This window comes from Balaenoptera borealis, assembly GCF_965194805.1.
Source record: "Balaenoptera borealis genome assembly, chromosome: 12".
Classification (NCBI taxonomy): Eukaryota; Metazoa; Chordata; class Mammalia; order Artiodactyla; family Balaenopteridae; genus Balaenoptera; species Balaenoptera borealis.
Window position 1 is genome coordinate 49,291,048 of NC_138869.1, and position 27,913 is coordinate 49,318,960.

At 38.6% G+C, this 27,913-nt stretch overlaps 1 protein-coding gene and 1 long non-coding RNA gene across 5 annotated transcripts in view; one reads left to right on the plus strand and one right to left on the minus strand.

Moving 5' to 3' along the window:
• The first annotated feature begins 672 nt into the window (after positions 1–672).
• Positions 673–27,913, plus strand: part of CTNNB1 (catenin beta 1) — a 42,562-nt gene continuing 15,321 nt past the window's right edge. For all 4 annotated transcript variants that reach the window (XM_082348490.1, XM_082348487.1, XM_082348488.1 and 1 more), the window contains exon 1: positions 673–812. The gene's annotated coding sequence lies outside the window, so the exon portion shown is untranslated. The remainder of the gene's footprint in view (positions 813–27,913) is intronic.
• LOC309608547 lies at positions 3,582–27,898 on the minus strand. The gene is made up of 2 exons (XR_014232954.1): positions 16,451–27,898; positions 3,582–16,125 (listed from the first exon to the last, which is right to left on the minus strand). It is a non-coding gene; the product is annotated as an uncharacterized lncRNA (long non-coding RNA).

Here is a 27,913-nt window from a genome sequence, read left to right on the forward strand (position 1 = left end):
AGACCGCAACTACGGCGGAAGCACGAACGCGCCGGGGTCCCCTGACCGGGAGCCGGGCGGCAGCGGCGCCCAGCAGCGCCCGGAGCGGGCGGGCCCCGACCTCATTCCCCGCGCCGCCGGCGCGGCCCCGGCCCCGAACTTCCGCCCTCCCGGGACCTGTGCCGCCTGGCCCGCTCGGCCCCGGAGGGCCTGGGTCCCGATGCCGCCTCCCGCGAGCAGCGGGCAGCGCGCGGCCAGCCCCGCGTCCGCTCTCACGGCCCGGGGCACGCGCGAGGCGGGGACGTCGGGCTCGGGACAGCGGAGAGTACCAGCGTCGTCCTCCCCCCAGCCTACCCCGGCTCGCGGGGGCCCCCGGCCTCCCCGACTCGGACCACGGCGCCCTAGCGGGCCGCCCTCCGGTCCCGCACGGCGGGGCAGCAGCCGGCCTCTACCCCGGACAGCGTCCGGAGAGAACGCGTGCGCCCCGCCCCTGCGCCGGGCGGGCGGACGGCGCCGGGCTGCTCAGCGGCGCGGGGACTACTTTCCACCGCCCCCCCGCGCCCCGCCCCTTGTCCTCGCGCGGCGGAACGCTCCGCGCTGCGCCGCTGGCGGCAGGATACAGAGGCTCCTGCGCGACTTATAAGAGCTCCTTGTGCGGCGCCATTTTAAGCCTCTCGGTCTGTGGCAGCCGCGTTAGCCCGGCCCCGGGAGCGGAGAGCGAGGGGAGGCGGAGACCGAGGAAGGTCCGAGGAGCAGCTCCGGTCCCCGTCGAGCCGCCACTGCAGGCCGAGGACGGTCGGACTCCCGCGGCGGGAGGAGCCTGTTCCCCTGAGGTGCTTGGGCGCTCCTTTCCTTACCCTTCTGGGGCTGCTCCCGCTCCCGCTTCGGAGCCAAACTTCGTCGCGGGCGCGCGGTCCCGGCGGCGGCTGGAAACCGGGCCCAGCGCAGCCCGGAGGCCCCGGGTGGGGAGCGGGGGTTGCGGACTGGGGACGCCGGGGAGGCGGCGGAGGCGGGCCGCGCTCGGGGGACGGAGGGCGGCGGCCTGGCCCGGTTCCGGTCGCGCCGCTCCTCAGGGGCCCGGGGGGCACCGCTTTCGGGGAGGGGGCGCCGCGAGGGCGCGTCCTGGAGCTCGGATGGCCGGCGGGGTGGGGGGGTGCTGTGGTTTCTGTCCGGGGCTCCGGCCGCGGCTGAGTTTGGGGGAGGGACCCTGCGCCTCGGGATGCGCCGGGGTGGGGGGCGGGGTGGGGACGGGGGACTCCGCCTTCCCGGCCTCCGCGGGGAGTTGGGGTGCGGGCACTGGGCCTGGGACGCCACCCGAGGTCCCATCTCCAGGTTCCCCCTTTCGTGCTTAAGGACGTATTGTTAAGAGGATCGTTAGTATTTTTTTTTTTAATGCCCTGCCGGCGTGAGTGCGCTTGTTTAAATCGAAGCAACTTTAAACCTTAGAGGATCCAAACTATTATTGCAGACGGTGCGATGCGCCAGGAGGGTTTGCACAGATAAAAATCCATATCTTGCACCTATATTTTCTTGTACGGTGCAGGTGGGTGAAAGCGGCGTGCAAGGGAGGTCCTGGGAAAAATAAGGGCGAGGGCGACTGGCTTACTGTCTCTTATCAAGTGACCCATGGGATTCAGCCTCTGACTGCTTCGAGAATTTTGTTCGTGTAAATTCTTTATTCAGATAGTTTCATGGCAGCTAAACTTGATTTTGAGAACACTTTCCAGCGGGGTGAATTTTTCCCTCGCTACGAAATTGCCCGAAGGAAATTCAAGCGTTGCAACTTCGTTCCGTGTTTTGTCTGGGGAGAGGACTTGGAACAGAGACTTTCGAAGTTCAGTTCTCACAGCCCGCTTCTGAATCCGCTAAACTTGAAAGCTTTGGCAGTCGGATGTAGTTGTTTCCTTCGTTTTCTGTTCCCTGTTGGAGGGAGCATTGTCTCCTACTTTGTATCTTCCAGACATCTGTGGTCTCCCCTCCCCCCCCGAGTTTGTGAGTGGTGAATGAAGGGAGACTGGCCTGCTGGTATGCAGAGGTCGGCAGAAGGAAATCGAGGAGTGGTTTTAGTGAAACGAGAGCTTTGTGTCGTGAATAGTGGTGGCTTAGACTAGACAGCAACTTGAAGAGACGGCTAGCCTTTGATAAAGTCTGGGCTGCTGTTTTTCAGATCGCTAAGTTATAATGTATTTTGTCTGGAACTTGGGAAGCCATTTCATTATTGTCCCTTGGTGTACATTCAGTACCTTCAGCTATCTTCCTGTTAACTTGTCTTCGTCCTAAGAAATATTGGACATAGCTTGAAATGTTATTTATATAATGCTACTGTTTAGTATCTGCTTAAATAAGTGACATAAACTTCTACTTGGGAGGCTCCCCTTCCCCACCCCCCCACCCCCCGCCCCGGTCTGAACTAAGGCGGCTGCTACATTTATTTTACTTTTACATTTAAACCCACAAATCTCTGGGTTAAAAAAAAAAAGTGCTATTAAGGTTTGAGAATATCCTTTCACAAAATTTGATTAAGTTGCGCCCAGTATTCATTACTTTGACCTAGTCTTTGTTCTGAAGGCCATGTACAAGGCCCTAAAGTGATTGCAACAGTAACTTGAAAAACTTCCAGAAGACTATTCTATAGGATTAAAGGAATGCTGAGACTATTCAAGTCTGAAGTCCTTGAGGGGGAAATTAAAAAACTGCACTAGAAAGTTTAGTATAGTATGTAACTTAGAGTCCTTGTGGAGTTCTAGGCCTGAGATTCTCCCAGAGGCTAGAGCAGTCATTTAAAATCGCTTTCAGGAAAAACCAATTAAAAAAAAAAAAGGTGGCTTAAAAAAAAAAAAACATTTAGCAGTGTTCAAGTGTCAGTAAGTGTTCAAGAGTTTTCTTTCTTTTGAAATGTTGTCTATTTCCTTTACCAAGGTAATTATGTAGAAAAATGTAGATTCCTATATTAAAACTGAAACTGAATTGAGCTTCCTACTGTTACTAGTGATGAAGAGAATAAAAATTATACATATAAATGAAGTGTATTTTTGTCTTCATAGACACTTCCCTCCTCCACCTCCCCAAATGGGAAAGGGAAAACATGAAGTAGGCAAATTTCTCTAAGGGTGTTTTGAGATTTGGCCCTTAGGAAAACTATCTGCAAATATCCTTTTTTATTGTTGGGAGGGGTGGAAAGAGGAGTGTAAGTATTGTTGAAACTAGGAACATGGAGAATTCAAAAGTTTGAATCTCAGTCTTTTATAGTTATAAGTAGCAGTGAACTTAAAACCACAGAAATGGAGTATATGTAGTATCTTCAGCTAAATGAAACTTTTGTGTTATTGAAATGAAACAATATACATAGGTCCAGTTATAATAAGCTTTTATTTCTCTTTTATGGTTTACTAGTTGCTGATAATAATTGTAGAGGAGGAGCTGGTAAATTTTAAGTTTGTACTTTGAGCTTGGTTGGAAGCGTGCTTGATTGCCAACCCAGGGCAGAAGGGATGAATGCATTTAGAGCAGGGCAAACTTCTAATAAAAAGTATTGGCAACTCTTTCGTGCTACATGTTGACTTGTGACATTGATTGTGAAAACATTAGTTCTGTTAACTTAGTTGTATTCGTGTAGCCCTCTTTTTGTTGGGAATACGGTATCTTTAGTTGAAACACCTTGACTAAAAACATTTTTATACCATAAAAGTAAATAGTAAAACATAGACTAGGAGCTACTGCTTGCTGATTAGTCCAGAGCATGTAGCTGTTGCCTCTTGTACCCTCATTGAGAGGATACTGAGTTGCAGAATCAGTTCTCATTCTTTAACAGACTATTGTTTATGTAATACCTTTCTAATTGTGGTGTGATAGAGTAATAGGCTAAAATAAGTACTTAAGTTTCACGAAAGGAAAATATATTATTTGTATTGCTTGAAAATGAGTAGGAGTTAACTTGTGTAGTTTTTCATCACTTAAACTCTGGAGAAAGTTCTTTATTTCCTCTGTTTACTTAAGAATGCTGCTTTTGTGTTTTACGCAAGTCTGAGCTTGACCAGGTTTGAAATCTAGATACTTCTGTTGAGGCCTGAACCCTGTATCCTTGAAGTATGTATTTAATCTGCTTTCTCCCTAAGGAAAAAGAAGCTCTTAATAGAGAAAGTCAATCACATTAGGAACCCTTTTTAGAGTTTAACTATCTTTGTAAGTTTGTTAATTGTGGGCATCTCTTCTTTTAAGAGAGATTCCCCATCCCCAAAGTCTCCCTCAAACTTGATGCAGTTGAGTGAGAATAGAGTTAGGGCATGTTATTGCATGCTTCGGTCACATTGAGTGCCCTCCAGTGGATATAATATAATGCTAGTGATATTTTTTTCCCCATCAAGTTTGCATGGAATATACTTACAAACAGTTTTGATGGGAAAGCATCAGTCAGGGAACCTTTTGAATTCTAGAAAAGCTTATTTATCTTATTACTGCTAGTTAAAAGATTGGCTTGAGAACATGTCATCTCAACCATTATTTGCAGGAGAAAGGTCAAAGTTAAATTAAGGGTTAAATTTTATTTGTTACTTAAAATAGGAAGTTCTGCTTAAATATATCATAATTATAAACCAAAAACTCAGTATAATTTTGGGGTAAAGGATCCTCATGTCTAGCCATATTAATGAATTATAGAAACTAAAATTCTCAGAAGAAGTTAACAAAGAAGTGAATTGTCAATTTGTCTAAAATCTCTTATACAGTAAAACATGAGTAAGTCTTCAACTTGGTTATATTTTCAAGGAATATTATGTCTGTGTTAAGAACTGGATATCAACAAAGCTAGTTGAGTCAACTTAACGTGAACTCTAGAGCACAATGCCTAGTGACTATAGGCATTTGTATAGCGTATACATTTGTATAATGCTGTGATGCACAATACCAGTATTTTGACCTTTAAAATTTTCAGTAAACACCTTTCTCCACACTCCTATGTTAAAAGTTCTTGCTGTTTCTATTAGTAGCATTATTTTATGAAAATACTTGTTTTAAATCAGATTCTGATCGGTAACAGGAAGAAAGCCCATTTAAAAATAGCTTTTAGGGACTTCCCTGGTGGCACAGTGGTTAAGAATCCGCCTGCCAATGCAGGGGACGCGGGTTCGAGCCCTGGTCCAGGAAGATCCCACATGCCGCAGAATAATTAAGCCCGTGTGCCACAACTAGTGAGCCTGCGCTCTAGAGCCCGCGAGCCACAACTACTGAGCCTGCATGCCCTAGAGCCCGTGCTCCGTAACAAGAGAAGCCACCGCGTTGAGAAACCCGTGCACTGCAATGAAGAGTAGCCCCTGCTCGCCACAAATAGAGAAAGCCCGCGCGCAGCAACGAAGACCCAGTGCAGCCAAAAATAAATAAAAGCAATCATTAAAAAAAAAATAGCTTTTAGAAGTCAAATGGTCATTTTATGGAAAATTCTCAGTTTAGAAAAAAAAATTTTAACTTTGTATGTTTTCCATAAATAGGTGCTTGAAATGAAATTTAAAAGTTGATTGAGTAGGGAGGGAAAACGACCGTATCACTGCTCCAATTTTGATCTTGGAATTTAGTATATTTTTGTGGAAAAATTGATAATGATTTTTGACTATTTAAGAAATGTATTATTGTTATACCTTTTTTTAAAATAGATTTTTAAAAAATTAATTTATTTAACTTATTTATTTTTGGCTGTGTTGGGTCTTCATTTCTGTGCGCGGACTTTCTCTAGTTGTGGCGAGCAGGGGCTACTCTTCGTTGGGTGCGCGGGCTTCTCATTGTGGTGGCTTCTCTTGTTTCAGAGCACGGGCTCTAGGCGTGCGGGCTCAGTAGTTGTGGCTCGCGGGCTCTAGAGCGCAGGCTCAGTAGCTGTGGCTCACGAGCTTAGTTGCTCCGCGGCAGGTGGGATCCTCCTGGACAAGGGCTTCAACCCGTGTCCCCTGCATTAGCAGGAGCATTCCTAACCACTGCGCCACCAGGGAAGTCCCTGTTATACCTTTTTAAAAACATGAGGCAAGAGTGCCTCAGCTGTTTTATATAAGTGGTTATTTCAAAATGGGTTGTGATCCCTCAAAAAGCATCATATATGGAATAAGTAATGTTTAAGTCCGTAACTAGTATTTGCATCATTTACTGTCTGTAGGTCAAATAGCTTCTATTCCAGTTTTCCAAGATTTTTATGAGATGAGAGTAGATTTGAAAGTTCTCCTGAAAACTATGTACATCTTACTTAAAAAAAAAAAAAAAAATTCTCCCATCACAGTGGGAATAACTATTCAGTGTCTCCAGGGCCAGGCAGGTATGGGCTAACTGGGACCCTGTGAACTATGACAAATTGGGGAACACATGTCCTATCTAAGCCAGTCTTCAGCTCCAGCTATTGTGTGGGAAAGTAGTTCATGTGTCCACATCATCTGAATTTTTTTTCCCCTAAGATAAGCAGGAAATCTGGATTAATGTGCATCCCATGATTTGCACACATTGGTGAATGAAATTCATGTTTTGAGACACTGTTTAACACAAATTAAATATACCTATTGGCAGGATCTGCCAGTTTGTGACATCTGCAGTAGTCCATTTAGAGTAGAGTTTTTTTATAATGATGATTCTACTAAATGATTGAAGGTAATACGATTCTGGGAGTGGGTATGCATCTGTGTCTCTCTATGTATACATATGTATATATATGTATAACTTAGGAAGTAAGATTTGTTAAACTATTAGGTTCATATTTGGCACTTGAAAAATGCCTTGTATCAACTGATTATAGATTAGGAACTTAAAACAGGTTCATATTACTAACTTTGTGAAATCTGGGAAACGTACACTTATAAGTTTAGGAATTAAGATGGGTTGGGTCAAGGAAAAGGAGGAGAAATAACTTGTTTATTAATTGATCATCTTAAGTATAGTTTTTTAAAGTGTTTTCTTAAATGAGGTCTCAAAACTTAATCTTTGAAGTTACCTAAAATGCTGGACAAATTCTGGCTGTGTGTACACAATCATGTCAGCCTGAAATTTTATTGATGGCGTTAACTCATGTCCTGGTTTTCAGCCGAAGTCTGCATTTCTGTGCTAAACTATTATCAGACTAGATTTAAAACTGAAAAGCAAAGTTTAGATAATGAAAAATTAATTGAATATTAGTTTTATTTAAATTAATGGCTTACTGCTATTTGGTCGGAATAAATTTATGCAGGCAATTAAGTAGATATTGGTTAAATCTTTTGCTGCTAGGGCAAGGTTGTTCATTTCCAGAGTTTGAAAAGTTGGGTATTTAGTTTTCTGACTACATGTTTAAATGGCAAACTGTCTGGACTGAAAACGCAAACCATAGGCCAACATTGGTTTTAAAAAAAATCTGAAAATAGTGCTGTAGACTGCAATTGTTTTTATATGATATGGTATAGAATGCAAGCCAAACTGATCAGTGGACTTTTCACAAAACATTCATCCCAAGGTGTTCACCCCTTGGCCTGTTCCACAATCTCCATATAACTTTACAGAGCTACTGTAAAGTTTCTCTTGTAATAGTCCAGAGATTTCTTGCCTCTGATTTCTTTTGAACTTGTTGAAAAGGCCTCCTCCGCAACCCCCCCCCAAAAAAAACAGATTGAAAAGTATGAATAGCTGGATGATGCTGGTTTGAAACTGCTTCATGCGGTGCCATTTTGCTCCCCTGTTTCTTTCCATCTGTTAATTTCTTCACTAATATTCCCATGGTTTTACTTGTGATTTCATAACTTACATGTTGCTGGACTGATATTTTCCTTTTAACTGATGTAACAGGTGTGTTAAACAATTAGTTAAAAAATTGGGGGTGGGGGAGATATTTTTAACCTGTTTCAGTTCTTTGAAGTTCATCAGTCCTCATGGCATACAAATGATAGCTGTGATAAATCTTATCTTAAATGCTGGTAGCTGATCTGACTTGGAAGGAAAAGATGTGCACATGTTAAAGGGTTAGTTAATAAGTTTCTTTTATTAACAGGGTTTTATGATAGCTGAAATAATTGTGATATTTATGTACACACACTCTATTGTACATTATCCATATAAAATTGTGAGAAGTTAGATTTACTGCAGACTTTCTCGGGAATGCATTTTGAAGATGATCTTAATGATTGTAATTTGCTTCTCAAGGGGGTGGGGGTTGTAAAAGCTGCCCCCCCACTTTAAAGTATAATTAAGTGGTTTGGGGGTAAGGGTGTAGGGAGTGAGTCTGTCTTTGAAGTCTTCTATATACCAGATGAATGACCCATGTGTAAGGGAGGAACAAGGGTTTCTTGGAAATATTTTTCAATCCAACTAACTATGGAGGTTTCTAAGTGGAGTTCCATTCTATTGTGTAGAAAGTGCTGAGGTAGACACTTCAAATCTTTCCTGAGCAACTGAAAGAATGTAGCAATGTCAAACATTACTTTATACACAACAGTTCATTTAGATACAAAAGTAGACACTACATAAATGTTATATAGGAAACATAGTATGCTGACATGGTACTCTTTAGATAGATTCTTATTAGTCTTTCTGGTACTTTGCTTAAAGTTGATTTACTTAAAGTTTGTTTAGTTTTTTAATTATTTTATTATTTTTTTAATTTGATATCTGCTCTTGGAAAAGCCACATGAGATATGAGTGAGGTTTATATCGTTGTAACTTTTAGTTATGAATGTCCTCTGTGATCCATTTACAAGGTGAAACTCATATCTGATAGTTGTCCTCTATAGGTCACTGTTTCCTGCCTTAATTCTGCTGTCATTTTTCCTAGGTCCTGAGTCAGAGTGCCAGCCTGTCTATTCCCCATAGAATGAAAAGAGGCTAGAAAGTTTAAGATATTAGAAATCTGGGAGTCACTCATAAGGCAATATAATGATAGTTAAAATACTAAAACTGGATCTTTTTTGAAAGAATACTTACATCCTTGAATCATGCTTGAAGAATGCCTTGACTATATGCCAAAGAGCCTTAGGTTTCTCCTTATTGCCGTTACACCCCAGATCATATTACATTTCTCTAGAAAGTGCGAAGATAGGAAGACTGTTTAACTGTCTCTTTGCTCGTCAGACTAGTCCCCTTTTCCCCATCAGAAGCTAAACAAGCAGGAGCTCCTTCACCTTCTTAACATCAATCTGCATGGATGGAGGGTCCATCTTTATAAAGGAGTAAGCGTTATATTCTGGTCAGAGGCCAGTCCTAACACACATGCCTTTTGTAGGACTTTGTTTCTTTAGTTATGCCTCACTCTTCTGTATGTATTACCCGTATCCCTCCGGATTTGAATCCCATTGCTGTTTTTGTCTCCATCTCCCATATTTTATCATCTCCTGAAGTCCATTCATTGTGCCTTTGGAACTCATAGTCCTTAGCAAATCCTTTTTATTGTCTATCTGTTCTGGGAATGTTTCCTTCTCTTTCTTGCTCCAGCTGTACCTAGCTTCTCCGCTGATAATGCTACTGACCTTGAAACTCTCTGAAGTGGTAGATGTTTCCTCTTCTTGCACACCTTTTATTGGTGAACCAAGAGGTAGAGTAGATGTCTTCTTTGTTCCTCATTATCACTTCTTGACCATTCTTTTCCAAAACTTTAAGCTTTGACTCTCATGCCATCAAATTATACCACCCACTACCCCTCCTTATTTCAGTCATCTACCAACTTTCCTGGGTCATTCCCCTACTTCCTTGAATACCATTATCTCCTGGCTCACTGTCGTCTTTATTTCTGTCATAATTCTTGGTTCTTGGTGATATCAATATCCATGTGGAGCAGTGCTACTCAAAATGTCACCTGGTCTGTGAACTGTTTGTTACCAGTATGAATTGCAGTAAGGAGTTTGTGCCAGAATGTAACTCACCTGTGTCGCTAAGTTCAGTGTTTAGTTCAGCTGACTTTTTTTGGTACCAAAACTTTTTTGATGAAGGAAGCAGTATGTTGGTTTATATAATCTGGCACAAGCTCCTTAGGGTGTCGTGGTCTGGTACTTTGAGTAACACTGATGTAGAGGATGCTTCTGCTGTTCTGACCTCTTAGTTCCTTGATGTCTTCTCCTCCAATGATCTTATTTTTCCATCTGATTCAACCACCCCAATACTTCAATTCCAACAGCTTTTCAGCCCCACTGAAACTTACACTGTCTTTCTAAGCTTTTCAGTATCCCTCACCCTCACTTCTACCCAACTGAAATTTCATGTTGAATCATAATCACTTCCTTATATACACTCTCAACAACCTTGTCCCTCTCTGATTTCATGTCCAGTGGTCCTTGGTCTCTTAGTTCACCCCTCTTTATGACTGTATCTTTTTCCTCTCTCCTCAAACCTCCCCAAACCCCCTCCCCCATCCTTGCTTTCATCTATTTACCTTGCTTTCTATTTCACAAAGCATATTGAATAATTGGAAGAATTCCTGTATGCTCCCACATCTGTGACTGTGCCCTTTACTTTCTCCTGTGTCATCATGGACAAACTGTAGTGTTCAGAGATAAGGACAACCAGCTCATTTCTATACTAGATCCCATTCCCTCTTGCTCTCAAGAATATGACCCTGTCATTCTCCCTTCTCTTGCATCATTGGTTTTTCCTTCTATGAGCATACAGACATGATATTATTTGTCCCATTTAAAACAAAAAAATCTTTTCTTCCTGTTTCCCCTTTTATCCACCCAGTCTGCTTCTCTTTCGAACAAGACCTCTTGAAACAATTGCTTGGATACACTCTCTCCCCTTTTCTTTTCAACCCCTACCAGTGACCACCATGTTATAAATTTCTAGTCCTCATCTCACTTAACCTCTCAGTAGCATTTGGTGCAGTCGCTTGAGACACAAGTTTCCCTTGGCTTCTAGGCCACCACATCTGCTAGCAGGTTTTCTTTCTACCTCACTGGTGGTTCCTCCTTAGTCTTCCTTGCTTTTTCTATCATCTCTGACCTCTATGTTGTAGTGGCTGAAAATTTAGTCCTTGGACCTCTCCTTTTTCATTGTCTAAATACACTCCAGTCTCATAGCTTTAAACATGGTATTTAATCTATTTGCTCATGGCTTCCAGATTTATGTCCCTAGCCTGAATTTCTCCCCTGAACTATAGATCCTGGTAGCCAACTTTTTCCCCAACATTTTGGATTTCTCAGAAGCATTCTCAAATGTAATATCTAAAACTGAGCTCCCAATTTCTCTTCAAGCTGCTTCTCTTAGTCTGTCCTAAATGGAACTCTGTCTTTCCAGTTACTCACACTTAAAACCTTGCTGTTCTTGACTGTCTTTATCGCACCCCATATCCAAACCCTGTCTGAGAATTGTGTCTGCTCTCCTTCTAAAATATATCCAAAATCTAGCCATTTCTTACCATGCCATTTCATAGCCTTGCTCTCCTAATCTTTTGCCTGGATTACTACAGAGGTCTTCTAACTGGTCTTCCTGCTTACACCTTTGTTCCCCTTAAACGTATTCTCAACACAGTGGCCAGAATAATCCTTTTAAAGCAATAGATCATATAACTTCTCTGTTTGAAAACTTCCAGGGGCTTAACCATCTCATTCTGTAAAAGCACAAACTCCTATGTGTTTGGACTACTCTCTTTATCACCTACTACTGTCCTCCTCTCACTCTTCATAGAAGTAAAACTGAAAGGAGATAAGAAAGAAAGAGGGGATACCAGTAAAATAACTATGGCAATCATCCAGGTGACAGATGGTGGTGGCTTAGGTTAGGGTAGTAGCACTAGGCACAGAGTAGCTAGATTGGAGGAATGCTTTGGAGTTAGAAACAATAGGCTCTGCAAACTCAGTAAAAGTGCAGTTCTTCCCCAACTTCCTATCTCCTATCTCGCTTTATTTATGTTTTTCCTTAGGCCTCATCACTGTCTAACATAATAGATATTTTACCTTTTCCCCCCCTTTTTCTTAGCCTCCTAGAACATAAGCTCTAGGAAGACAGGGATAATTGTCTGTTTCCTTACTGTTTTCTTCCCAGTACCTAGAATCATAGTACATAACTAGTTGATCAGTGAATATGTGTTGAGTGAATGACTTTTAAATCTTTTCACCTCATTTTGGATCTTTCCCAATAGCATACAAATACATTCCATCTTTGCAGAGGTGGTTCCTTCCTATCATTTATGGCTCATGTCAGATTGAGTTCTTCCCTCTTCACTCATTTTCACTTTATTATATTCTTTTATTTAGTTTGTGGCACTTAATCATACTCTGAAGTAACATTTGTTTACTCACTTGTTCTTTCCCCCTGTCACTGTCTTTTTCTGATTTGTATGCCTGGTACTCAGAACAGCATCTGGAAGTTGTAGGTGCTAATAAATACTTGTTGAATGGGTGAATATTCTGGAATTGGATGACCTTTGTTTCTTTCCAGCTAATGCCCCTTTAATTTCTCTGCTCCTTTCATAGTCTGAAAGAGATATCCTATAGATATGGTCTTCACTTTTCATCTCCTATTCCAGTTTGTGTTCTGCTTTCATTATTTCAGTGAATGTGCTCTTGCTGAACTCACTATTGGACCTCCATGCTGACCAGTCAGATACTTTTTACCTTTAGTCTTGCTGGATCACTCAGCATTTGGTGCATTTTTTTTTTTTTTTAAACTTCCCTCTGGAACCGCAGTGTCCAGTAGAATTTTCTGTGATGGTGGAAGTGTTCTACATCTGTGTGGTCTGATATGGTAGCCACGAGCTACATGTGGCTCTTGAGCACTTGGAGTGTGGTAATGTGACTGATGAGCTAAATTTTAATAAAATTTAAATGTATATAGTCATGTGTGACTAATGGCTACTGTATTGGACAGCGCAGTTCTAGAAACGTTCTCCTTTCTTACATTGCACCAAACTCAGTAAGTATCACAACCTAATTGCTCAAGCCAAACACATAGTAGTCATCTTTAATTCCTCTCATCTACTTTAATTTCTCTCATCTACTGCAATCAGTCCATCAACCAGAGACTCTTTTCTATCTCCAAAGTATTTCTCTAATCTAGCTACTTTTTGTGCCTAGTGCTGTTACCTTAGCCTAAGCCACCACCATCTGTTGCCTGGACATTGCTATAGTTGCTTTACTGGTTTCCCTTTTTTCTGTTCCCCTTTCAGTTATTTTTCATTATAGCCAAAGCCAGTTTTGAAAAACTCAAATACGATCTTGTTATTCACCTGCTTATAACCTTTTATGGACTTCCAGTGGCACTTAGAGTAAAAAATACATTTTTTAACAAAGGCTGTAGAGCCCTACATGATCTGGCTATTTTCAGCCTCATCTCATTTTAATCACACTTTCCCACTTCAATCGAACCACCGTGGTCTTAAAAGATGACGGGGTCCTAATGATTGTGGGCTTCTGCACATGTTCTCTTGTTTCTGGAATGTTCCTGCTCTGCTCCTTACATGCTGGCTCTTTTGCATCTTTCTTCAGGTTTCAGCTTGAAGGTTATCTTCACAGCTTAAAGGTACCCTTGAAGGTTACCACAGAAGCCTGTGGCCACTCTGAGTAGGGCCTTCCACTTGTCCTAGTGTCATTTCCACTCCATTCTCCCACTTGTTATTTAGTTATACACTTATCACTCTTTGTAATTGTTTATTCAGTTGTTGTCTGTCTCTCTATCAAGAATGCAAGGACCACGTCTATTTTATATCACCACTGTATCCCCAGAATCTATTACTCTTCTTGATATGTAGCAGTTGCATAACAAAATTTGAATATATGAAATCTTTACATTGCATTTATGCTATTGGTATTGCTATATCCTGGAACTATGGAGTAAATGAAAGAATTGTGGGAAAGATTTCTTGTGGAACAGAAAATCTCTTGATTAAATAACAATTTGGTAAATTGAGAAGATAATATACCAATTGGGCATTCGTATATAGCTCCAGGTTATGACTTATTTATTGGTGTATATTTGGACTCACAATAGAACAGAGATTTAGAGTTCCTTGAAGTTCTTTGTATTGAGGTAATGGAGTAACATTTTGAAAATAAAAGTTTCCTAGCTTACTCTACTCTTCCTTAATGTAAGAGAGACTCATAATTAGGAGACCTACTGCTATGGTAAGGCTGTCAAATGCAGCAAGATGTCCTTCTGCTTGGGAGAGTGCCATAAACTTGATATGCGTCGTGGGGGGCAGAAGGTTGCTAAAGATTAAGTTAGAATATGTGCTGTCTTAATGAATAGATGCTTTGCAAGGAGCTGATGCTAGGGTTACTCTCTGGAGTCAGGTTTATGTTTTGGGTTTTTTAGCTTGGGTTACTGACTAATGTTATACATAGAGTTGAGTCATATAGTTTGTCTACAGCTGTAGCCCTTTGCTCTGAGGGTAGCAGCATCAGCAACATGTATGGCACTTAAAAAAATAATACAGTGCCAAGGTTCTATCCCAGCCCTACTGATAGAAAACCGTGGGGATGGAGCCTGGTAATCTGTGTTTTTTAAAGTTCCAGGTTAGAGCCTTTGGAAGGATCTGGTTGCCAGTTTAAAGGGTTCTACAAGCAAGCTTGGAGATCTTTTTAGTAAAACACAATCTTAAAGGGGGAAATTGGATGAAGGCAGTCAAAAGGTACAGACTTCCAGTTATAAGATAGATAAGTGCTAGGGATGTAATGTACAACATGGTAATTAACATTGCTTTATGTTATATATGGAAGCTGTTAAGAGAGTAAATCCTAAGTTCTCATCACCAGAAAAAAATTTTTTTCTATTAATTTTGTATCTATATATGAGATGATGGATGTTTCCTAAATACACTGATAATCCCTTCATGATGTATGTAAATCAAATCATGCTGTATATCTTACACAGTATGAATGTCCATTATATCTCAATAAAACTGGAAGAAAAAATTATAAACTCTGGAAAAAAATATAAAAATAACTGTTGGAAGGTACCAAGAGAGCTGCAAAAGAAGAAGTTTGAGGAGATGTGACCCATGAAAGAAGGGAAATACACTCACTGGGTGACATCCATGTTTCTAAGGCTTCTCCAGTGAGAACAATCACCAGTGTTTCTGGTGCAGGACGACTAGAACTCATGAAGTGTCAGACGATGGAGCTCAGGGTTGCCAGGATGGCTGGAAATTGAGTTGGGGGGTAGGTAGATTTACAGTGGAGGGAGTCCTAGAGGGGAGCTTCAGAATCTGTACATAAACTCCCTTCAGATCCTCGGCCTGCCCCAGAATTGTGTGTGTGTGTGTGTCGGGGTGGGGGGGGGTGGTGGCAATTCCAAGGAACTCATTTTAAAGCAATACATGGAACACTGAGAAACATGAGCAGAGATTTCAGCTTCCACCCTCACAGTGAAGAAGAGTTTGGAGCTTGGTCCTGCCAAGTTAGGGGGTCTTGGTAAACACCTCATGCTTTTCATTTGAAACCAGAGAAGGGTCACACCTTAGGAGTAAAGACGTTTCCCAGGATTAAGGTAATTTACCCTAAATCTAAGGGTAAAATCTGAAATAGATTCCTCCTAAGAAAGTGTAAAACCAAGCTCCGTAAAATTAAGGTGATTTAACTGCCTTAAAGAAGAAAACTCAACAGTCTTTAGAAGACTCCAGAAACCAGAGTCTCCACAATATATCTAATACACAATCTATAATGTATGCAATATACAATCAATAATTACTAGACATGTGATAAAATAAGAAAAAGTCACCCAAAGTCAAGAGAAAAAAAATGCTGAAATAACCCAGATGTTAGGATTTGCAGACAAAAATAAGACAAGAGGAACAAGACCAACATATAATTTATAACAGCTATAAATGAAATAAAACATGTTTAAAAAAAAGACTCTCCAACTGGGTTAAAAAGATAACATCCAACATCATATTCAATGTATGAGGCACATTTAAAACAATTAAAACAGATTCAAAAGGTAAAAGAGAATTAGCAAAAATATATCAAATAATATATAAAAAGCAGAAGTAACAGTATTTGTATCAAAGTCAGTTTGCTATAAGGAATTTAAATTCTTTGATAATCTGTACACTTTTACAGAATTTGGTATTATATCTACATCCATTGATATCTCTGTGATACATTGTTTAGTTAGAATGCTTTAGAAAACACATTTGGTATGAAGATACATAGTACAGTTGACTCTTGAAGAACACAGGTTTGAACTGCATACATCAACTTAAACACTTTTTCCCACCAATAAATATAGTGCCTGAATTTTTTTTTTTTTTTTTTTTTTTATTGGTAGTAGGGTTTTATTTATTTATTTTTGGCTGTGCTGGGTCTTTGGTTCGTGCGAGGGCTTTCTCTAGTTGCGGCAAGTGGGGGCCACTCTTCATCGCGGTGCGCGGGCCTCTCACTATCGTGGCCCCTCCCGTTGCGGGGCACAGGCTCCAGACGCGCAGGCTCAGTAGTTGTGGCTCACGGGCCCAGCTGCTCCGTGGCATGTGGGATCTTCCCAGACCAGGGCTCGAACCCGTGTCCCCTGCATTAGCAGGCAGATTCTCAACCACTGCGCCACCAGGGAAGCCCAGTGCCTGTATTTTGATTTTACAGATCTGTAAGTGTGAGGAAAAGTTTCTGTTGGATTAGAGATCGCAGTATGTGGAAGAAAAAAATTAGGGTTTGAGTTTTGATTCTGTCCCATCCTTGGGCGAGTCATTTATCAGTTCCTTTGTTTCTGAGGCAGAGATAGCAGTATTCAGATTTTCTACCATGTGGGGGCTGGTGCCCCTAAACCCCCGTCATGTTGTTCAAGGGTCAGCCGTGTATATATCTTCAAAAATGTTCGTTGAGCACTTTCTGAAAGTACCAGGTGCATAACTGTTGAAAAATTAGACTAAAATGCATAGAGAGAAAGTTGGAATTATTAAGACAGTAATATTCTTCATATTCCTCTGTAAAAAGGTATTTATTAACTTATAATCAGAAAAAATATATATACACACTATTGGTGGAAAAGTAAATGAAAAATCATTCTCTCTATGCCAATAACACTAGAAATTGTTTCTAGAGAGTTAAAAAATAATTCTAGGTAACTCATAATTTCTGTGTCATCATCACATCCTCTGTAGACACTGTCTCCTTCGGCCAAACATGCGGGTCTAAGTGATATTAATAATGATCATTAATTAATAACAACAGTGGCTAACATTTTTTATGGGGGGAAGAAAAAGGCATATTGAAGCCATGTTCTAGTTTAGCATATACCTGATCTTAATGGCCTGATATGTTTTTCCCAAACAAATGGACTTGATGTGGCTTTCATATGTCATTTGGTCCAGTTTCATTTTTTTCACACAGCCTGCTTTTGAAGATACTCCTGGGAAAAAGGTGAGTGACTTCTCTTAGTAACCTAGTAGCCCACTTAAAAACCCTTTCTGTTGTTGGTCTTCACATTTAGGTTTAATGTACTTAATTAAAATGTAAATTCACTTGCCTTTCATTTGTACTTAGTGAAAGTAAGTAATAAATAGATGAAGGGTTGGCCAACTGCTGCCTACCACCTGTTTTTGTATGGCCTGAGAACTAAGAATGATTTTTACACTTTTTAATGGCTGATAAAAATCAAAAGATAATATCTCATGACACATGAAATTTACAAAATTCAAATTTGCACTTTCCATGAATAAAGTTTTATTGGAACCTAGCCACGCTCATTAGTGTGCATATTGTCTGTGGTTGCTTTCTCACTACAATAGCAGAGTTGAATAGTTGCTACATAAGGCCTGCAAAACCCTGAAATATTTACTGTCTGGCCTTTAACAGAAAAAGTTTGCTGACTTCTGTTCTAGATGATATACATTGTTCACAAACGAATCCTTCGTGTTCGTAAAGGCATTTAAGAAGTCTCTTAGGTATATATAATTGTTGGCTTTCTAAGCTTCTATATTACATTTTAGTTGTTCTGCCTACTTTTAGAACATTTTTCTTGTTTTTAGCACATTCAGTCCATCAAGTATTTAAGAGCTTAACCTGTGCTAAGCACTTTGGAAACAGTGAGGAGCTAAAGGTACAGCCCCCAGGCCCTCTCAGAGTTCACATATTGAGCTTGCCTTTTTTTTTTTTTTTTTTTTTTAAGTTCAGTGTGCTTGTATGGTGGGGAAGGGGAACTCTTACAACAAGTGGAGAAGAGGAAGGTTATTGTTATGGGATAAAAAGCAATGCATTTAAATTACTTCTGGAAGACTTTGATTCCCTTCCATTAATTCTGCCTGTAGCCTGAATTTAGAGAGTAACATCTAGAAACTTTCTTGAAGTAAAGTCTTCCATTTCCTTGGCATAATATACTCATGTTTGAAAATCCTGCATTTTCTTGTCAGCATTTGTGCTAGGCACAGAGTCAAAGTATGGAGTATGTACTGATTCAAATCTTAGAAATATTTTTAAATTATTATTTTTTTTGCTGTGGTTACTGTTCAAAGAATGTAGTTCTTTAGTATTACTTATGATACTTTTATCTAAAAGTTGCTAACCCTTCTCTTGCCCTTAACTGCAACAGTGATTGTTAAATACTAATAGTGTGTAACTTTGGGGTGGGGATGGGATAAATGATTTGATTGAAAGGGCATGTGACTGAGCTAAACAGACCTGGATATGAGTTTTAACAGAGCAGTTTACTACCTATACTCATATTAACTGCTGCTAGTCATTTTTTTCATCTGATGATTTGGGGGAGTGTTATCTACTTCATGAGGTTGCTTGGGAAGATTCCATTACTTTGTGATGCAGTTGATTTTTAGAATATCGCCACTTTAGTAGAATAAGAACTGAATGAAAAATCTCTGTTAGATTAAATTACTAAAAATAGAAATTTATTGATATAATAAAATGACATTTACCTAAATATTTTTAAAACCTACAGTAAGTTTGATTTCCTTGCTTTTAGAAAACATTGGTTATTTTTCCTAAGAATGTCTTTTTTTTAAGCAATTTCTTTGTGCCTTGAGGTGCTAATGGTTGGCTGAGTAGTTTCTACATTTCTTTTGCAGAAAGTCCATTTTATAGGCTACTTAGCTTTTATGTTGAGAAACATTTACTTAATGCTGTATATCACTGTTTGGCTAAATAACATAGAGTGGGCTAAATGATAGATATTTTCTTGGGCAAGTATCATTTCTAATACCAGTATATTATTTCTATATTTTCTTTGCAAATGTATGCAAAAATGTCTATTAAAAAGTATGCAATGCCTTGCATATTAGATATATGTTGAATTTTTTTCTATGTATTCTTTTTAACTTTTAACGGCTTCATAGTAATTCTCTATCCCTCTCAACCTGGATGATTTACAGTAGTCTCGTAACTCTTCTCCCTGCTTTGCTTTTGACCCTCGTGGTCTTTTTTTTTTTTCCATATAGACACTAGAGTGAACTTTAAAAATCCTAAATCACGGGTGTTAGTTACTCCAGTGGCTTCCCAGTATGTACCCTTATCCATCTGGTCCCTACCTCTTTTCATGGTTCCCTGATTTCTAGTTATACTGGTGACTTTTCAGTACTGCTTCCCTACAGGTCTTTCCTTCCTTTGCATTGGTTTTCTGTATGGAGTGTTCTGCCCCATCTTCACTTGGCTAGCTCCTCCTTCTGTGCTCCTGTCGCTTCCATCCTCATCACTCACTCTTACATAGTGTAGCCCTCCTTCCCAACTAAGTCACTCTATTCTTACCTTGTTTATTTTCTTCACAGCAGTTCTCACTCTTCAAATTGTCTTGTTTTTATTACTTAACTCTCTAATAGTAGAATGCAGGCTTTCCTAGATGTATGACCTTGACTCTCTGACTGTTATTCACTGTTCCTGCAATGCTGGTAACATAAAAGATACTTAAATATTTGTTGAGTAGATGAATATACATTCCATTCAATGGATACATTATTTTTTATTCACTCCCTTGTTGATGAGCATTTGGGTAATTTCCAGCTTTTTCTCTATGAATGCGTCACTGTGCAGCCCTCTTGGCATGCTTCTGTGAATATTCTGCAGAATACATTTCTATTATAAAAATGGAATTTTTATGTGAAAGTGTTTACACTTGTATTTAATGGATAGTGCCAACTTACCATCCAAGAAGTTTCTGCCAGTTTAACTATATCCATCTCAGCAGTGGGTATTATCTTTTCACTCTTACCAGTCTGATAAGCAGAAATTAATGAGTTTAAACTCTTTTGCATATGTTTATTGCTTACTTTCTATTTTTCCTTCAGTGATGGTTCCTGCCCTTTCTCTGCTGTATTTATTGATTTCTCCTCAGTTCTTTGTGTACTATGGATATTAGCCTTTAATCATATTTCACTTCTGGTGTCCAATATGTCATTTAAAAAATTACTTTATACTTGGTGGTTTTTTGCTTGGGATTTTAAGGTTTTATACACACACACACAAATTATCCTATCTTTTTGATTTCAGAGTTCCAAGTCATGCTTATGTTGGGCTTCTTACCATGGTTTTATTTCCATATATACTAACCTTGTATAAGACCATATTTTATCCCATTGGTATTTTTGTTTTTAACCTGTAAATATTTGGCATATGTAGGTTTAATTTTAATACAGTAAGGATGAAAAAATGGTATTTTTACAAGGAAAAGTCCCTTTCTCCTAATACTATTAATCAAGTAATCCAGCTATCTCCCACCAGTTGAAATATCACCTTTTACATTTATTAAATTGCCACATTATGTCTGGGTGCTTTCTGATTACTGTAGTCTCTTAACCATTCCTACCCCCAATAATATAATTGTTAATTGCTTTGGCTGTTGATTTATAATGAATTTTAGTATCTGATAGAATTGGTCCCTTATTGTTAACACATTCAGTCTTTTTTTTATTATCTTCACACTTCCGTTCCAAATGAATTTAAGAATCATTTTCACTCCTAAAGAAATCTAACTGAGCATTTTGTTGGGAATACATTGAATTTATAAACTAAGAGAAAACTGGCATCTTTATATAGTACAAAAAAATTCTAGTCAAGAATAAGACAGCTCTCCTTTAATTTTGTATGTACCTTTTTTTGTTGTTTTTATTGTTGCAGTTATGAGTGAACTCTTTGTGATTATGTTTTTCTGACTGTCCTAAATGTATATGGGAAACTAGTTTGTATATAATTTAATAACTTTCATTAAAAATTTGGTTGAACTGTGTTTTCTGTGCAGCTTTATCAGACTGTAAAATCCACTTAAAATGGGTGTAAAAGTGTCTTTAGAATGTTAAAAAGAGTGTCCTCAGTTTAAAAGTATTTAGCCAGTCATCATTTTGTGAAGTTTGAGAAACAGAATTTTCAGCTTCAAGATGTAATGGAAACAGATCCTCCCACATAACTACAACCACTAGCCTTTTAAAATAGACTTGTAGCCTGTTTAGCTTTTGTGACTGCTACCTTTTCAAGGAGATGGACATGTTTTATTCTCATATTCAAGACTTGAGTGTGTAAGGTTTAGCTGATTTAACAAAAGTTTCTATAAAATATTCATGGGTTTTTTTTTGGTAACTCCATTTTAATGAACTTTAAGAGATTAACATACAAAAGTATTTTAAAATCATATTTGGAGTTTAAATTATTTTATCTGGAATGTTGATGTATAGCTGTTTTCTTATTTTTATTTAGTTATTTTTGCTGTGCAGAGTGTAGAGATTAATGTAATAAACACCCATGTACTCACCACCCAGATTAACAGGTGTAATTTTGCTATTTGTTTGATTAAACACACACACACACACACACACACAGAGCTAAAGAGTTGAAGCCATCTTTAATATCCTTTTGCATACTATGCCTTTTGCCCCTGAGTATTAAGAAGCTGGTGTGTATTCTTTGTACTTTTACTACATAAACAATATGAAGTGTTGGGTTTTCTTTTCAACTTGCATAAAATTATATTTGCAAGTTATAAAAATGTGCCGGTGTCGATAAAGGCTATTCTGTATGTATTTTGAAATAGCTGTATTTTAAACTATCAATCTTACATGCACACCAGTGTTCATAGCAGCACTATTCACAATAGCCAAGACATGGAAGCAGCCTAAGTGTCCATCAGCAGATGAATGGTAAAGAAGATGTGGTGTGTGTGTGTATATATATATATATATATATATATATATATATATATACACACACACACACACAATATATATATACACAATGTGTGCATGTGTATATGTGTGTGTGTATATATATGCTTGCAATGGAATACTACTCAACCATAAAAAAGAATGAAATAATGTCATTTGCCGCAACATGGATGGACCTAGAGTTTATCATACTAAGTGAAGTAAGTTAGAGAAAGACAGATATCATATGATATAACTTATATGTGGAATCTAAAAAAATGATACAAATCAACTTATTTACAAAACAGAAACAGATTCACAGACATAATTACCAAAGGGGAAAAGGGTTACCAAAGGGGAAAGGGGAGGGGGAGGGATCAGTTAGGAGTATGGGATTAACAGATACACACCACTGTATATAAAATAGATAAAAACAACAAGGGTTTACTGTATAGCACAGGGAACTATATTCAATATCTTGTAATAACCTATAATGGAAACGAATCTGAAGCTGTACACCTGAAATTAACACAATATTTTAAGTCAACTATAGTTAAAAAAAAAACTTAAAAATTAAAAGAAAGAAATAAAATTGAAAAAGATCTTTTTGGTAGCTTATATTAGTATAAGCTGGAGAAAAACAGTTTCTACTTTTTGTAGTAATTTGTTCTTAGAGTGGAAAAAGTGAAAATTTGTCTTAAAACTTTTTTTTTTCCTGATGGATCAGAACTATTTTAGGATTGTGTTTATTGACCAAAGATTCTGTGTGCAGTTACTCATCAGTGAGACTAATGATATATCATACATGTAAAGGATATTGCCATAATTGAATTATTTTAAGTAGTAAAATCATATTCTTAGACACACATAGTTGGCTTAAATGTGCTATATCAGCGATTATTGAAGTGACTTCTTATGCATGACACATACATGTACCGCATAAAAATGTTAAAAGGACGACATAAAAATCTGGCAAGACAAATGGCTACAAGTAGGGGGAAAAAATTAAGCATTCAGTCTTCTCAGAATTTAGAAGAACTTGTAGGGTGGGGTGGTGGTACATACATTAGATGGCTGGGCATAGCTATTAATAGTTGTCCGAGGGCTTCCCTGGTGGCACAGTGGTTGGGAGTCCACCTGCCAATGCAGGGGACACAGGTTCAAGCCCTGGTCCGGGAAGATCCCACATCCCGTGGAGCAACTAAGCCCGTGCACCACAACTACTGAGCCTGCGCTCTAGAGCCCGCGAGTCACAATTACTGAGCCCGTGTGCTACGGCTACTGAAGCCCGCACACCAGAGCCCATGCTCTGCAGCAAGAGAAGCCACCTCAAGGAGAAGCCTGCACTCTGCAATGACTAGTAGCCCCCGCTCCTCACAACTAGAGAAAAGCCCGCACACAGCAACGAAGATCCAGCATAGCCAAAAAAAAAAAGTTGTCCGAGATAACAGTTGATGCTTGATCGGCCCTTGGTAAGGTGGTCACTAGTACAATGCCTTCTTTGAAAACTGTATCAATTTATGCTCCATCAGTATTTTGGAGCTATGTATCAAAAGCCTTAAAACTTAAAGTTCTTATTCTTTAACCCAGTAATTGAAGTAGTCCTTTGGTGGAAGGGAGGTGGAAGAAATTAAGAGAACTATTTATATGCAAAGATGTTTTTTCAGCATTGTTTGAATAGCAAACTAAATAGGAAAGACAAACTAAATATTCAAGAATGTGAGGTGTGGTTAAATTATAGTATAGACCTATGATACAGTACAGATAATATTTGGTAAGGGTCTACAACACAAGGAATTGGCTTTTATATTTTTATATTAACAAAAAAACCTAACAGTAAATTTAACAGAATACCAAATATAACAATGTCATTATTATGGGAATGCCAAAGGAAAATACCATTTTATACTAAGCATATATTATTTTATGGGTGAGGTAGCGGAGACACTAAAATGAAAGAAGGAAGATGATCAGGAACATCCTAATTTTCCCTAGCCACAGACAGTTCAGATTTCTAATAGCCATTTTTGTACCTACATATTTAAAGATAATACCAGGAGTATCAATCTAGGTGTTTCAGAGGAGTGAAAGTGTCATTAAATGTTTGTTTTTTATTGCCCAGTTTGGGGAAGACCCCTCCCAGGACATGGACGCGCGCGCGCGCGCACACACACACACACACACACACAGCTGAGGAGTAAAAGCAGAAAGGAAACTAGAGTAAGTTGTGACTTAAAAGTGTTAGTGTTGAATAAAAAGTGCTGAGACAGGAAGACTATAAATTTTTAAATGGCAAGGTATTAGTAGTGACAGTTAATAAAAATGGATATGTATGTGCTTTTAGATTTACAAAATAGACTTTAGTAAGAACTTTTTTCTGATTCCTGAGAGTATATCAAAAGTTTTTCGTGCACTTTCTTACTAGATTCTTGGAAAAGTTAATTGTTAGCATGAACAGCCAGTAATCTATATTATAAACTGGTTTTATAATCTATTTTATAGCAAAGTTACTTCTAGTTAGTAGTACTCAAACTTTGAAATCCAAGGTAATTAAGATAATTTTGTGTTGATGGGTGATATCTATATTATGTCAAGATTTCTCATGTAGATTTTGACCGAAGGCCACTTAAAGTACAAAAGGTGAAGTAGAGCCCCCAACAATCATTTTGAAGTTAGCTCTAAGGCTAATCTTTTATAATAATGTTGTGGTATGTAAGAAAATATCGTTACTTTTTATAGCCACATAATGTACTAATGTATGTAATTTACTTTAAAATCATTTTGTAGGAAGGCACCAATATGGCACGATATTAATAATTGTTAAGTATAGGCGATGTGTGCATTAAAAAGTTGTGTCCACTTTTCTGCATATTTGAAAAATTTCATAATAAGAAAAAAGAAAAACCTAGCATGCTTAAGTAGTCTTGTTAGAAAAGCTGAAGGAAAAATTACTCATAGTAATACTTTGAATAAGGTATGGTGTAGGATGAACTTTCTCCTTAGATTGAAATTATTATATGTAATGGATATATATTTTTCTAAACCTTATAGAGTTTAAATCAGAAATAGATGAATTTTGAGGTGTTCTTTACAAAATATATAATTGGAAAAGAGTATATGTTAAGCAAAAAGAGAAAAATAAAAGGAAGTGTGCATGTATCCATTACCTCATTAGACTGGATAAGTTGGTGATCCCCCAGCACCCTCTTTCTTTGTCAGAGCACCACTTGGTGGTGATAAAGCTGTCAGGACACACAGCATTCTAAATGTAGTCTGTGGTTGTGGTCACTTGCATCTGGGAACATTTAGTACTTCATTTTTTCTTAAAAAAGCATTATACTCCCTTTATCTTGATTGGTACATAGTGGGCTTTTCCCCATTTTTGTTTCTCATAATTCTTTTTGAAGTTGGAGCTTTGATCCCCTGAGTTGATCCTCTTGTTTCTTCTCTTGTATTCTGTGTGTCTTTCTCCTTTATGCTCTAGGAGTTTTTCTCAATTTCAGTTATCTATTGAACTTTTTATTTTTATTTATTCTCTCCAGTTTTTACGAGGGTAATAAAGTGAAACGTTCTGTTTCCCTCCCCACCTTACCCCGATTTTAAAGTTTTGTTTCTCTGGAGTCTGGTTTTCCTGAAGTCTTTGGTAAGCCTTAGTTGATTAGGAGCTCTAGGCCCTTAATGTATGGCAGGGTGTAGTAGAGGGGAGCCAGCCCTTGGGCTGAAAGCTCTGCCCAGAGGAAGAATGAGGAAAGCTTTACTTTGGGGCAAGATTCTGCTGTAGTTCTCTGGATAGGATATTCAATTTCTTCAGTAAATATTTCTCAAATTTTAGGTAAATTTGGATTTGTCTGCAGATCAGTGTAGGGGTGAGTTGGTATATACTGCTGCTTATGTAGATCCCCATTTTCATTCCTACTTTTTACTTCTTTACTTGCTGATTGACACTTGGCCTCCCTCACTTCAGAGGGTTGCCATGAAGAGCAAGAATAATTTTTATGTATGTTGCATAAGTTTGAAAGTGCTATAAAAAAATAATAGTACTAAGACGTCCCCAACATGCAAATAGATATTATAAGTTTGGAACATGAACTTGCTTTTTTCCATAAAATCATTATAATCATGGTCAAGTTACTAGGTCAGCCCACATAAGTAGATTTTACCCAGTAATATGGCTAATATGTTTTGCCTTTGTCTCAACAAGGAAAAAAACACTATAAATATTTTTTTTTCTTGATGCCAGATACATCAAAGCACTTCTTAAACAGCTGCACCTGTAGATGTGACTAGTTGGTCTCTGAGCTCTGTGGCATTGGCCAGAGGAGAAGCTCAGTGTAAAACATGTTTTAAGTCCCCTTCCCTGGAAATATATTGGGAGCTGGAGAGGGGAACCCATTTTTCAGAGGGGTGGAGAAATAGTTAAATAGCCAGTCTCAAAGATAGGCAAAAGATACGAACTAAAATACAGCCATCAGTGGACAGAGAACCTGGGTTTCTTCCATCATAGTATTTCTCAACATATGGTCTGCAGATCACTTTCTGCATCCTTAGAATGTTCATTAAAAGTGCAGGTTTCTACACACCCCCTCCCATCCTATTGAATCAAAACAATAAACACATAATCCTACTTAGTACATGATTTTAAAATACAAGTTTCTTGTTGACAGGAATCACCTTTGTTATTTTCTGTCCTTCACTTTGCCTTGTAAGTAAATCGTCAGTTGTTCCTACTGTGGACGATAAAACAATTGTGTCCACAACTCTTGTCAGCTTTAGGTGTCAAGTGATCTTTGTGGTTATAAAAATCTAGTTTTGGAAGAGCAAATCCAGTAATAATCAACACATGCTTCCTTTACATAGAGAAGATAGGACTTTTAGAGTACAGTTTCCAACTGCATTATGTTAAACACATTTAAACTTTTTTGGACACTGATAGAAAACACAGTTCACACTTAAATATCTTAGTCCACATTGGTAATTTACATCTAATTTTTAATTTGTAGTGCAAGAAGAACTTGTTTGGGGTAGACTATGTAATAAAGGAAGTTTTGTTATTAGGAATATCTAGAGACCATAAGCCCTTAAACTGGTCTCATTTGCAAATAGCTCCCTGTGTAATTCAGTGTTTTCCTGAGTATTACAGAAAAATGCCAAAATGCAGACATAAATTAGATGCGAAGATTTTTTAATATATATGTGAGTGATTTTTACATTGATCAAAGCATTCACTTGTATTTATAATAAATCATTGCTATAAAATTGAACTTAGAAAAGTTTGACTAAAAAAGGTGCTTTTAATTTGTGTTGCAAACTTTGAGAAGTAATTTTACTTCGTAGTAAAAAATCTGAAATCTACTGTTCTGATCCAGTCACCACACATAAAATACCTTATGAAGGTATTTTAGATGGCATTGTATTATATCAGAAAAGAAAACAGTAACAATTGACCCGTTAAATGAACATTTGGTGTTTGTTTGTTTTTTTTTTAATTTGGTGTTTTTAAAATCCCACTGGACCTCTATTGCCCAAAGAAGACCTATGAATTTTGCAGTGAAAGAAATTAAAAAGGGAGAGGAGAGGACTTTTGGAACTCAAGGAGGAGTTGATTTTGAATAGCTTTTTCCCCTCCCTGGCTTTCATTAGTAGAGTGCTTATGCTTTGTCATCTTCAGTAATTTTGCTTTTTTGACATCCTGTGTATCTGTAATTTATATTTCTCCTGAAAAGAGGTGCTTGTTAAAGAGAAGTTTTCACTTAGAAGTTTGGCAATGATAGAGCTGTGGTTGAAGTGTTTGGAGGAGACCATGAGGTCTGTGTTTCACTGTATCACACGGTGAAAGACGACTTGGGGCTTTTTGTGGAGGTCGTCCATGATGTTTGACAGGCCATCCTAGTGACTTATGAGTATTAAAATCAAACAATTTTAAATCCTAATGACTTTGATTAACTCTTTTAG